We start from the raw sequence: 13,786 nt of genomic DNA, 5'->3' as shown, positions 1-13,786 counted from the left end.
CATTGGAAGGACTAAACAACAGAGTAGAGGAAGCTGAGGACCGAATCAATGAATTAGAAGACAGGGTAGACAGAGTAGAAAAAATCAACCAATCAGAAAAACAAAAGGAAAAACAATTAAAAAACAGAAGACAGCTCAAGAGAACTGTGGGACAACAGGGAATGTAATAATATTCACATGATAGGAGTCCCCAAAGTAGAAGAAAGTGAGCAAGGGTTAGAGAATATATTTGAAAAAGTAATGACAGAAAACGTCCCTAATTTGGTGAAGGAAAAAGGCATTCAAGTTCAACAAGCACGGAGAGCCACAAACAGGCCCACGCCAAAACACACAGTAATTAAAATGCCAAAAATTAAAGACAAATTAAGAATCCTAAAAGCAGCAAGAGATAAGGAACAGGTTCCCTACAAAGGAACTTCATAAGGCACTCAGCTGATTTCTCAACAGAAACACTACAGGCCAGAAGGGAATGGCATGATGTAATCAAAGTCATGAAAAACAAGGATCTGAATCCAAGACTACTCTACCCAGCAAGGCTATCATTCAAAATAGAAGGTCAAATAAAGGCCTTCCCAGACAAAAAAAAAAAAGGCCAAGTGAATATGTTAGCACCAAACCAGCACTGCAAGAAATGTTAAAAGGACTGCTGTAATTAGTAGGAGAGATAGAAAGAAAAATATAACCACACTAAACAAAAATGGCAATAAATAAGCACATATCAATAATCACCTTAAATGTAAATAAATTGAATGCTCTGATAAAAAGACACAGAGTAGCTGATTAGATAAGAAAGCATGACTAATACATATGTTGTTTACCAGAGACCCACCTTACAACAAAAGACTCACATAGGTTGAAAGTGAAGGGATAGAAAAAATCTTCCAAGCAAATGGAAAGAAAAAAAAGCTGGAATAGCAATACTCATATCTGATAAAGTAGATTTCAAAATGAAGGCCATAACTAGAGACAAAGAAGGCCACTACATAATATTGAAAGGTTCTATCCAACAGGAAGATATAACCTTGATAAACATATATGCACCCAATATAGGGGCACCAAAATATATTAAAAATCTTCTGGAGGACTTCAAAGGAGAAATTGATAGCAATACAATCATAGCAGGGGACTTCAACACCCCACCGACATCACGGGATAGATCCTCTAGACAAAATATTAGCAAGGAAACAGAGACACTAAATGAAGCACTAGACCAAATGGTTTAATAGATATCTACAGAGAGTCACAACCCAAAACTAGAGAATTCACATTCTTCTCAAGTGCACATGGGACATTCTAAAACACAGACCACATGTTAGGACACAGACTAAATCTCTACAAGTTCAAGAAGATTGAAATCATATCAAGCATCTTCTCAGATCACAATGGTATGAAACTAGAACTCAATTGCAGCAAGAATATGCAAAGACATTTGAACACATGGAGGCTAAATACCATGTTATTAAACAATGAATGGGTTACCAAGGAGATCAAGGAAGAAATTAAAAACTTCCTGAAAACCAATGAAAATGAACACACAACAATACAAAATCTGTGGGATACAGTGAAAGCCATTCTGAGAGAGAAGTTCATAGCACTACAGGCCTACCTCCAGAGACAAGAAAAATTTCTAATAGATTATCTAACCTCACAACTTAAAGAACTAGAAAGCAAACAAAAAGAAAACCCCTGAGCAAGTAGAAGGAAGGAAATAGTAAAGATCAGAGCAGAAATAAATGACATAGAGACCACAAAAAACAATTCAAATGATCAATGAAAAAAGAGCTGGTTTTTCAAAAGATAAACAAGATTGATGGACCCTTAGCTAGACTCTCCAAGAAACAAAGAGAGAGAACCCAAATACACAAAATCAGAAATGAAAGAGGAGTAGTAACAACTGACACCACAGAAATACAAAAGATCATTAACAACTACTATGAACAATTATATGACAATGAATTCGACAATCTAAGCGAAATGGACAAATTTCTAGAAACACATAGTCTCCCAAAACTGGACCAGAAAGAGATAGAAAACTTGAACCGATCAATAGCAACCAAGGAAATTAAAGAGGTAATTAAGACTCTCCCAGCAAACAAAAGCCCAGGCACAGATGGCTTCATGGGGGAGTTTTACCAAACGTTCAAAAGAGAATTAACAACCATTCTCTTCAAACTATTTCAAAATATTCAAGAAGAAGGAAGACTTCGTTTTATGAGGCCAGCATAATTCTAATTCCAAAACCAGAAAAATACACTACAAAGAAAGAAAACTACAGGCCAATATCCCTGATGAACATAGACGCCAAAGTGCTGAACAAAATACTAGCAAATCGGATCCAGCAATACATCAAAAAAATTATTCACCATGACCAAGTGGGATTCATCCCAGGGATGCAAGGCTAGTACAATATTCACAAATCAATAAATGTGATACACCACATAAACAAAATGAAGAATAAAAACCACATGATCATATCACTAGATGCTGAAAAAGCAGTCGACAAAATCCAGCATCCATTTCTGATAAAAACGCTCAGCAATGTGGGAATAGAGGGATCATGTCTCGACATAATAAAGGCCATATATGAAAGACCTATAGCCAACATCATATTCAATGGGCAAAAACTAATAGCATTTCCCTTAAGAACAGGAACAAGACACGGATGCCCACTTTCTCCACTCTTATTTAACATAGTACTGGAAGTCTTAGCCACAGCAATCAGACATGAAGAAGAAATAAAAGGGATCCAAATTGGAAAGGAGGAAGTGAAACTGTCATTATTTGCAGATGAAATAATATTATACATAGAAAACGCTAAAGACTCCATCAAAAATCTACTAGAATTAATAAATGAATTTGGCAAAGTAGCAGGATATTAAACTTCAAGAAATCGATGGCATTCTTATACACCAATGATGAACTCACAGAAAGAGATACTGAAAAAACAATCCCATTTACCATTGTGGCAAAAAAATTAAGATACCGAGGAATGAACTTAACCAAATAAGTAAAGGACCTGTTTGTAGAAAAATACAGGACATTGAAAAAAGAATTAAAGGAAGATATAAAAAAGTGGAAGTGCATACCTTGTTCATGGATTGAAAGAATTAACATCATTAAAATGTCTATATTACCCAAAGCAATCTATAGATTCAGTGCATCAAAATACCAATGACATATTTCACAGAACCAGAACAAATACTTCAAAAGTTCATATGGAACCAAAAAAGACCTCAAATAGCCACAGCAATCTTAAAAAAGAAGGACAAATTTGGAGGCATCACAATACCAGATATCAGGTTATACTACAAAGCTACTCTAATAAAAACAGCCTGGTACTGGCACAAGACCAGGCATATAGACCAGTGGAACAGAATAGAAAACCCAGAAATAGACCCGACATTATGCTCAATTAATATTTGACAAAGGTGGCAAGAGCAAACAATGGAGTAAAGACAGCCTCTTTAATTAATGGTGTTGGGAAAATTGGACAGCTACCTGGCAAAAAATGTAACTAGACCATCAACCTACACCATACACAAAGGTAAACTCAAAATGGATAAAAGACTTAAATGTGACCTGTGAATCCATAAAAATTGTAAAAGAAAATGTAGGCAACAAAATTTTGGACATCATATGCAGCAGAATTTTCACTGATACATCACCTAAGGCAACAGAAACAAAGGTGAAAATAAACACATGGGACTACATCAAAGTAAAAAGCTTCCGCACAGCAAAAGAAACAATCATTAAAGTGGAAAGGCAACTCACTGTATGGGAGAGCATAATTGCCAATGATACATCAGATAAGGAGTTAATTTCCAAAATATATAGAGTACTCAACAAAAGGAAGACAAAGAACTCAATTAAAAAATGAGCAGAGGGCCTAAATAGACACCTCTCCAAACAGGACATACAAATGGCCAAGAGACATATGAAGAAATGCTCAACATCACTAATCATCAGAGAGATGCAAATTAAAACAACAATGAGGTATCACCTCACACTTGTCAGAATGGCCACCATCAACAAATCATCAAATAAGTGTTGGCGAGGGTGAGGAGAAAAGGGGACTCTAGTACACTGCTGATGGGAATGCAGACTGGTGCAGCCACTATGGAAAACACTATGGTGATACCTCAATAAATTAAAAATTGAACTGCCATTTGACCCAGTTATCCCTCTTCTAGGAATATACCCTAGAAACACCAATCAGAAAGAATATATGTACCCCTATGTTCATAGCAGCACTATTTACAATAGCTAAGATCTGGAAACAGCCCAAGTGTCCATCAGTAGACGAAAGGATAAAACAGTGGTGGTACATATACACAATGGTGTAGTATGCAGCTATAAGAAAGAAAGATCTCTTATCCTTTGAGATGACATGGAGGGACCTGGAATATATTATCCTAAGTGAAACAAGCCAAGCAGAAAAAGACAAATACCACATGATCTCACTTATTTGTGGAATATAATGAACATAACAGTCTGAGGAATAGGGTAGATCCAGAGATGTGGAAGTAGGGTACAGACTGACAACCCTCAGAGGAGGGGGTGGGGGGAGGGAAGAGATAAACCACAGAACTTATATGCATGTACACATAACCAATGGACATGGACAGCAAAGCCAGGGACACGGTGGGGCAATGGGGGAGGGTGTCAATGGGGTAAAAAAGGAGAAACATGTGTAACAAAAATTAATTTAAAAAATAAATTTAAAAAAAATAAATTTAAGCTGAAGCAAAAAAAAAAATCTAGAACCCTGTCCAGCTGGTGTTGCTCAGTGGTTGAGCATCAACCCATGCACTGGAATGTCGCCAGTTCGATTCCAGGTCAGGGCACCTGCCCTGGTTGTGGACAAAAACCCCAGTGGGGGGCATGCAGGAGGCAGCCAATCGATGTTCTCTCTCATCAATGTTTCTATCTCTCTCCCTCTCCTTTCCTTTCTCTTTGAAATCAATAAAGAAAAAAATTTAAAAAAAAAAAGTGAGACACAAAAAAAGACTGATCAGAACCCCTCTGTGATTGGGTGAGGCTTGGTGACTGCAGAGTTCAGCTTACAGGCTGAATGTGTCTCTGTGATGTGTGTGTGTGTGTGTGTGTGTGTGTGTGTGTGTGTGTCCTTCCCTCCTCCCTCCAGCAGGCCCACTGAGATTCCCCAGAGAAAGATGTTCCAGTCCCCTCTAGGAGGCTATCAGTGTGGCAGCTTGTCCTCAGAGGGTATGAAGGGGATGCAGCCATTCAGGATGCAGCCTTTCGTGTAATTTCTCTCTTTTCAGTGGGCCACCTCATCCACTCAGAAACCTCGGTCACAGACAAGTAAAGGGAGACAGCTACTCTCTCTAACTGACATCTGCTTCCCATCTGTCTATTAAAATTCTACCCGTGCCCTGGCAGGTTTGGCTCAGCAGTTAGAGCATCGGCCTGTGGACCAAAGAGTCTCGGGTTTGATTCCGGCCAAGGGCATGTACCTTGGTTACGGTTCGGTCTCCGGCCCAGGTCAGGGTCATGCACGAGGCAACCAATCGATGTATCTCTCTCATATTGATGTTTCTCTCTCTCTCTCTCTCTCTCTCTCTCTCTCTCTCTCTCTCTCTCCCCCCCACACACACACTGTATCTGAAGATAAATAGAAAAATATCCTTAGGTGAGGATTTCTAAATAAGTAAATAAATAAATAAAAATAAAATTCTATCCATTGGAAAGCAACCTCAGGCAACAAGCCTCCTTTACCTCTGTGCTGGAATCACTTTCTTTCACCTCCCACATTCCCCTGAACACTTCCTTTTGTACTGCTATTAGAACATTAATATTTATCCAAATATATGTCTGTAGTCTGTCTCTCTCACCCGACAGAGAACTCCTAAGTGGTAGGGGCCACATGGAGCTCTATTATACCAGAGAAGTGTTAGGTTTGTTTGGCCAGTGATGAAAGAATTCACAACCGAGAGCAGAGGAAAGGGAGGACACTGTGTGTCTGGCCCCATAGACAGCGAAAGGGCTGGGTCCCAGGTAGCACCAGGCAACAGCAGGTAGGCGAGTTGCCCTTGTATTGGAAGGGGTGTATTGTAAATCACACAGATGCTGGGGGTTGGTGGCCTTGAGGAGTATGGGTTTGTTGGTTATGCAGGAGACAGTGCGGCCCATGGGCCGGGGATTCTCATCATCTCTTCTCTAGCCTGTAAACTTGCTGGGAAAAGGAGTTTCACCTGAAGGGATTCCAAAGCATTCCAAAGAGGCCAAGCGGCTGGGAAAGGCCCCTCCCTGGTCTGTTTTACTGGTTGTGAAACGGGACCACAAACGGCCGGCACCTGTCACTACTTGAGCCGATGAAGCAGACACCAGGTGGAATCCTCTGAGAGTGTATTCCAGTATTGCTGGCAGTGGGGAGTGGGGAGCAGTGTCATCCGGTAAACCTGGTCTGCAGCCCTCACTTGCCAGCTCCTCTAAAAGGGGAGAGAAACAATGACTACTTGAGAAAAGGCAAAAAGGAAAAGAAATGGCTACAGGCAAAGGGGGAGGATTGTGAGCCGGGGCTGGTCGCCAGTGAGTCAGTCACGGGCCAGTGTTCTGATGATCAGGTTGTCAGTCTTCCCATGAGGTCAGGGAGCCCCCAGTCCTCAGATCAGGAGAACGGACAGCATTCCCAAGGGACCCCAGGTGCACTCCTCCCCGCAGGGTCAGAGAGGACTTTTCCTCGGTCAGAACAAAGCACCCACGATTAACACAGCAAAGGATGGTTAACATTTTTCTAACTCTGGCTAGTCCTACACTAGGATAGTTTTCTTTCTCTTCTAATATTTTCTATTAATTCTAATATTCCTTCGTGCCCTTTCAGTTGGGTAGAAAGGCGGTTTGAAAGTGCAGACACCAGCCCGCGCCATGTTTAATTACCAGGTACTTCTCATTAATTGTGGAAAAATTCATTAAAAAAAAAAGAAAAACCTGTTTTTTTGTCCTTACAGAAAGTATTTTGCATAAAGCAGGAACTTCTTAAAAATATATTGAAAACATCATGTTTTCCTGTTACTGCATTCAAGGAAGAAATGTTCAGTTGGTGTTTATATAAGGGACATTGAATTGCTTTATTCTTTTGACATTCAAGCATTTATTAATGTACTGTCGACCAGGTATTGTAAGATGCACTGTGGTTATGAAGGTGAAATGGACACAGCCAGGTCTGGAAGTGGCTCAGAGTCCAGCAAGGATGGCGGTGCAAACAGTTGAAAGCCCGTGGTAGGTGCTGTATAGAGGTGGGAGCAGGGCAGAGCTTAGAACCCTGCAGGGTGGGGGCACCAGAAAGAAGGGGATACCCAGCTGAGATGTGAAGGATGAAGAACAGCTCCCTAGACAGGGGAGGGATGAAAAGGAAATTCTAATGCATGTTATTTTCACTTCTGGCTATATTTGGGGGTGGGGGAACCCTATAATTCTTGTTCAAACAGATTCATCTTTTCAATATTCAAATACTTATTAAGGACCTACTATGCTCCAGGTCCCATGCTAGGCAGGTATTTTTAAGATTAAATTCTCTAAAAAGTGAATAAAGGAGCAGTACATTTTAATTTAACAAAGGATTTTATCGAGAATTGCAATAATGTAGTCCAGTTAAGTGTTCTGATGATTTCTTAATTCCAAAAAAAGCTCAGAAGAAGAATGCACGTAAATAACATCTCCATTAGGCAGTTCCTCTCCAACATCTCCTGTCCCAGCAAGCATTTGGCAAGAGCTGCATTGCAATCAATTCCTGGTTGAATTCTGTGACGAGGGTCGGAAATGCCATTATTCTGAGTTGTTGATTAAAGAAGGATTCCCATGCTTTGCATACCAGATGTGCAGGAGGGGGTGCTGACAGCCTGTGCTGCAGTAGTCTGATTCATATTTGCTCTCAGAGGCAGAGGCATCGAGTGTTCTTCTTCCATAGGGGCTGAGGAAGAAAGCGCGCGCGCGTGTGTGTGTGTGTGTGTGTGTGTGTGTGTGTGTGTGCGCGCGCGCTGAACACTGACCTCATGCCAGGCACCACACTAGGCACTTCCCATTATCTTCTTTAACTTTCACTGTGATTCTTTTGAGATAAATGTATTACAGAGATACCAGCCAACACAGACAGTATTTATTTTATCTACTATTGTTATTATTTATTTTATAATTTTAGCAGGGAAACTGTCAGCCAGTTCTCAGTATAGGTAGACACAGTGAGCTTGAGACATATCTTTCTGTCCAGGGAGGGGTTACTTAAGCAGCCTCTCTTATTTATATAAATGTAAGACCAGTAGGCACTCCATGTCTTAAGGAAGGTAATAACAGCACCTGTTTTGTGGTTGACTATGTTTTTCCTCCTAATTTATCTGAATCTGTGGAGCGTATGGGTAGAAACAGACTGGGAATGTCTGCATAGAGCCAAGAAGCTCCAGGGAGCTAAGGCGTGAAAACCATTCCCTTTGAAGTTCAACGTTATTAAAACCGCTTTGAGTGAATGCCCCCAGTTTAATGCCGGCTCCACCAGAGTAGGATTCACCTCTGCTTCACTGCACCTAGATGGTGGCTAGCACACAGCAGAGGCCCAGTAAATATCACTGAATGACTCATCCTCTGGTTCTTTACCCACACCTCTGCTGACCAGGTTTCCAGAATAAATTTTACCCTTCCATTTTTTAAATTAACTCTCCATTTGCTAATATTCCTGAACTAATTAACCAAAAGTTTCAGCAGCTTCTGAAGTCTTTTTATATAATCACACTCATCTTAAAATTATAAAATCATGTCCTCAAATAGAAGAGGTTTTTCTTGTTTGTTATAAACAGAGACGGTGCAACCAGATGATCTAATATTTATGCCAAGTTGTTTTAATAAATATGCTAAAAATATGTGGTAAGTAATAAGAGGATATTTTAAAACCATTTAACATTGGAATTGTATCCAATACTAGGCAGACCCAACTTCTGATTTTAGTAGTAATGTTTCTTCACTGTAAACTATTATACATTTATTTTTCTACGATGACATGTTGTTTGTAAACAAGATTTAAACTTAAATCTTTGAATAGCTTCAGCTAAATTTTATTCAAAGTGTTTTTCAAAAGACTTTGTCATCATTATTCTGATATTCTTAGAACTCTTTAAAACCAAGAGATGAAAGAGTTAGACAAATTTGATTTTAGCCTGTCAATAATCTGTTAATCTATGATTTAAGAGGAAGTCGATGTCTATTTAATTCAATTCAATAAACATACATTGAAAACCACTTATGTGCCAGGCATCCTGATATAAAAAAAAGATAGAAAAAAAATGTAAAACTTGGTCTTTGACTCAAAGAAGCTTATAGTCTAGTAGGGATAGACAGACAACTAGGGACGTGGTCACAATACAGAGAGAAGAGATGCAACCAGTCCGAAGGGGCTGCTCTCTTATAGGACAGGGTCAGTGTTTGTCCACTGTGAAAGAGAGAAGCAGAGAGCACATTTACAGATACAAGTTGTTTCTGTTCTGAGTTTGAGTTCACTCCATCTTCATCTTCTACAACCACTCAATCTCTCTATTGCTATTATATGTATGGTAAGATTTAGGGCAATAATATTTGGGTTTAGAATAAGCTTAAAGGAAAAATGATGACCTTCAATCTTGTCCAAAATTTCTATCTGGAGGGTTGAGATAAATAATGAACAGTAGACAATTAAAAGCCAATAATGCTGGCTCCTTGGTTAGAGGTAAATGAAATTTCCTCTCAATTTATTCTTCAGACTATCATAAATATTCTTAAATTGCTATAATAAGTGGCCTTGGTTGTATTTTCATCTTTTGGTCAGGTAGCTGTTTTTGGAAAAAAGATCACAAAAAAGATCAAAGATCTTTGGACCAGAATACTAGAAATCACTGCTATTCTGGCAAGTAATTCTGCTACACTAATATGGCAGTCGAGAACCATTTGAAAAATATCAAATTCAGTATGGTGTTTGGTTTTCCATGACATTGTTAATTTTAAATATGTCCCAGGGACACTACACTAAGCACTTACTTGCCTTACATTATCCCAATTAATCTCACAACAATCCTGTAAAGAAGGCTCTGTTGTCCTTTCTCATTTTAAATGAAAAACTTTGCGTCACAAAGCCACCAGGATATAAGGTCCACATGGGCAAAGATTACTGTTATTTTGTTCCCCACTGTATCCTCACAGCCCAGAACACAGCTTGGAATTACAGATGCTCATACATATCTGTTGAATGAATGAAAGGATGGATGACTAAATGGTAAAAAAAAAAAAAAAAAAAAAACCCACTCAAGGTCACATAGCCAGTAAAGGGTAGAGTTAGGACTCCATCTCTGACTGGATGCAAAGCCTCTGCTTAACTCCTATGCTCCATTATCCACTCATGGCTAGAAACTGTTTCTCCAATCAATTCCAGACAGCTGAAAGATCGAAGATCCAATATTTTCATCGGCACCTGTTGGCAGGCTGACCCAGTTCGTCTTTTCAAGAAGCCAGGCTGGGAGTGAAGGGAACAGTCTTTGTTTTAAGGGGACCCAGAGGCAAGGACAGCGATGACTAATTCACTCTTAGATTTCAACCAAGTTGGAGTCTTGTTGTGATAGTTAAATAATATTCTACATGTAACGAGCTTAGCCAGGTATTTGAGACATAGTAAGCACTTAATACATCATTGCAGAAACTAAGGAGGTGACTGTAAATTTTGTAGAACGTACGAGGTGCTAATAAATTTTGAAAGCAAATAATAGTAGAGTTTTAAAGTGCCTTTAGATGGTAAAACAAATGCCCAGCACGGTTGCCTGACTCAAATATTAAATAATCATTTGAAATACTAAATGTGTCTTTATTTGCCTTCCTATTTTAATATAACAAGGATATTGGAAAATGTATTTTCAAGTTCTAGTCTAAGGTCTTGACAAATCCTAACTCAACCTCATAAAAACCTTTGAGTGAGATGTTGTTACAGATGATTCCACTTTACTGATTTGATTTCAGCCTGTTAGTAATCTGTTAATCTATGATTTTCGAGGAAACAGAGGCACAAAAAGGCTAATTAATTTGCCAAGATCACACAGCTAGTAAGTATAGAGGTAGGATCCCCTATTCCATTAAATTAGAATCCTTTGTATTCTTCTATCACCTTGAAAAAGGCAAAGATTACTGTGGACACAAAAAGCATTAGGCATATAAGAAAAAATGAGCAGAAAACTACACGTCATTGAAAAAAGAAATAGAGGAAGATATAAAAAAGTGGAAGCACATATCCTGTTTATGGGTTGGGAGAATTAACATCATTAAAATGTCCATATTACCCAAAACAATCTATAGATTCAATGCAATCCACATCAAAATACCAACGACATACTTCACAGAATTAGAACAAGTACTTCAAAAGTTCTTATGGAACCAAAAAAGACCTTGAATAGCCACAGCATTCTTGAAAAGGAAGAACAAAGTTGGAGGGATCACATTACCAGATTTCAGGTTATACTACAAAGCCACTATAATCAAAACAGCTGGGTATTGGCACTAGAACAGGCATATAGACCAGTGGAACAGAATAGAGAACCCAGAAATGGATCCAAAGCAATATGCTCAATTAATATTTGACAAAGGCATACAGTGGAGTAAGGACAGCCTCTTTAATAAATGGTGCTGGGAAAATTGGACAGCTACATGCAGAAAAATGAAACTAGACCATCAACTTACACCATACACAAGAATAAACTCAAAATGCATAAAAGACTTAAATGTGACTCATGAATCCATAAAAATCCTAGAAGAAACTGTAAGCAACACAATTTCAGAAATCATAAGCAGCAGAATTTTCCCTGATACATCACCTAAGGCAACAGAAGCAAAGGAGAAAATGAACACATGGAACTACATCAAACTCAAAAGCTTCTGCACAGCAAAAGATACAATCATCAAAATGGAAAGGCTACCCACTGTATGGGAGAGCATAATTGCCAATGATATATCAGATACCCTTATTTCCAATATGTAGAGAGTGCTCAATCAACTCCACAAAAGGAAGACAACTCAATTAAAAAATGGGCAGAGGAACTAAATAGACACCTCTCCAAACAGGACATACAAACGGCTAAGAGACATATGAAGAAATGCTCATCATCACTAATCATCAGAGAGATGCAAATTAAAACAACAATGAGGTATCACCTCACACCTGTCAGAATGGCCGCCATCAACAAATCATCAAACAACAAGTGTTGGCGAGGGTGTGGAGAAAAGGGGACTCTAGTACACTGCTGGTGGGAATGCAGACTGGTGCAGCCACTATGGAAAACACTATAGTGTTACCTCAAAAAATTAAAAATTGAACTGTCATTTGACCCAGTGATCCCACTTCTAGGAGTATACCCTAAGAAGCCTGAAACACCAGTCAGAAAGAATATATGTACCCCCATGTTTGTAGCAGCACTATTTACAATAGCTAAGATCTGGAAACAGCCCAAGTGTCCGTCAGTAGACGAATGGATAAAAAAGTGGTGGTACTGTTGTAACCCAGGAGAGTCATCCTCACTCAGACATCAAGTAATTTTGAATATTAGGAGCTTTATTACCTGCGCAGGGACTGCAGCCAACCTACACAGAGGAGAACTGCAGCCCCGAGCTCAGGGGGAGGGTTGCTTATATAGGACAGGGGTTACTCAAGAGTTAGCAGAGCAAGCAAGCTACGTGTACAGAAGCAGATATCAGCAGTTAGTAACTGCACAAGTTGTTTGTTTTATATTTCTTAACATTTACTAAACCCTAGCCTTGAATGCCTCATCGTCCCGTCTGGCATCTCCTGATTAGTTAAGCTCATGGTCATGGCTGATGCATCTCTTCAAGAATTTTTGCAAAAACAACTCGGGCTCAGGGAACCCGGGAGAGGTTCCTTCTTCTAGCAGATGGAGAATTACTGGGTTATAACAGTACATATACACAATGGACATATACACAGCTTTCTTACGCAGCTGTAAGAAAGAAAGATCTCTTATCCTTTGAGACTACATGGAGGGACCTGGAAAATATAATCCTAAATGAAACAAGCCAAACAGAGAAAGACAAGTATCATATGATCTCCCTTATTTGTGGAATATAATGAACATAACAGTCTGAGCAATGGGGTAGTCCCAGAGACGTGGAAGTGGGGTACAGACTGACAACCCCCAGAGGAGGGGGTGGTGGGGGAGAGATAAACCACAGAACTTATATGTATGTATGTATGAACAGTGGACATGGACAACCAACTGGGAACAAGGCAGGGAGGGAGGGGGAAGGGGGAATCAGTGGGGGAAAAAGGAGAAACATCTGTAACAGAAATTAATTAATAAAAAAATTAATTAAAAAGGAAAAGAAAAAATGATACTCCATAAATATTTTTTAAATCATTTTATTTTATAAATATTTAAAATTTCTACTCATTAAAAATCATTATTAAGAAAGTGAATAGGGCCCTGGCCGGTTGGGCTCAGCTGTTGGAGCATCGGCCTGCGGTCCAAAGAGACCCGGGTTCGGTTCCCGCTAAAGACACGTACCCTGGTTGGGTCCTGTGGATGGCAACCACTCAGTGTGTTCCTTTCACATAGATGTTTCTCTTCCTCCTTCCCACTCTATCTGAACAAAAAATGGAAAAATGTCCTCAGGTGAGGATGAAAAAAAAAAGAAAGAAAATGAATAGGCAGCCCTGGCTGGTGTGGCTCAGTTGGCTGGAGCATCATCTTGTGCAATGAAAGGTTTTGGGTTTGATCCCTGGCCAGGGAGTGTGCAGGAGCAAACAGTTGGTTCA

General features: G+C 39.4%; 1 pseudogene; it reads left to right on the top strand.

Moving 5' to 3' along the window:
• Positions 1-7,210: 7,210 nt before the first annotated feature.
• The window catches only part of LOC118637643, a 30,129-nt pseudogene continuing 23,553 nt past the window's right edge, over positions 7,211-13,786 (top strand).

This window comes from Molossus molossus, unplaced genomic scaffold (genome assembly GCF_014108415.1).
Source record: "Molossus molossus isolate mMolMol1 unplaced genomic scaffold, mMolMol1.p scaffold_m16_p_20, whole genome shotgun sequence".
NCBI lineage: Eukaryota > Metazoa > Chordata > Mammalia > Chiroptera > Molossidae > Molossus > Molossus molossus.
This window is presented reverse-complemented; position numbering and strand designations above follow the sequence as displayed.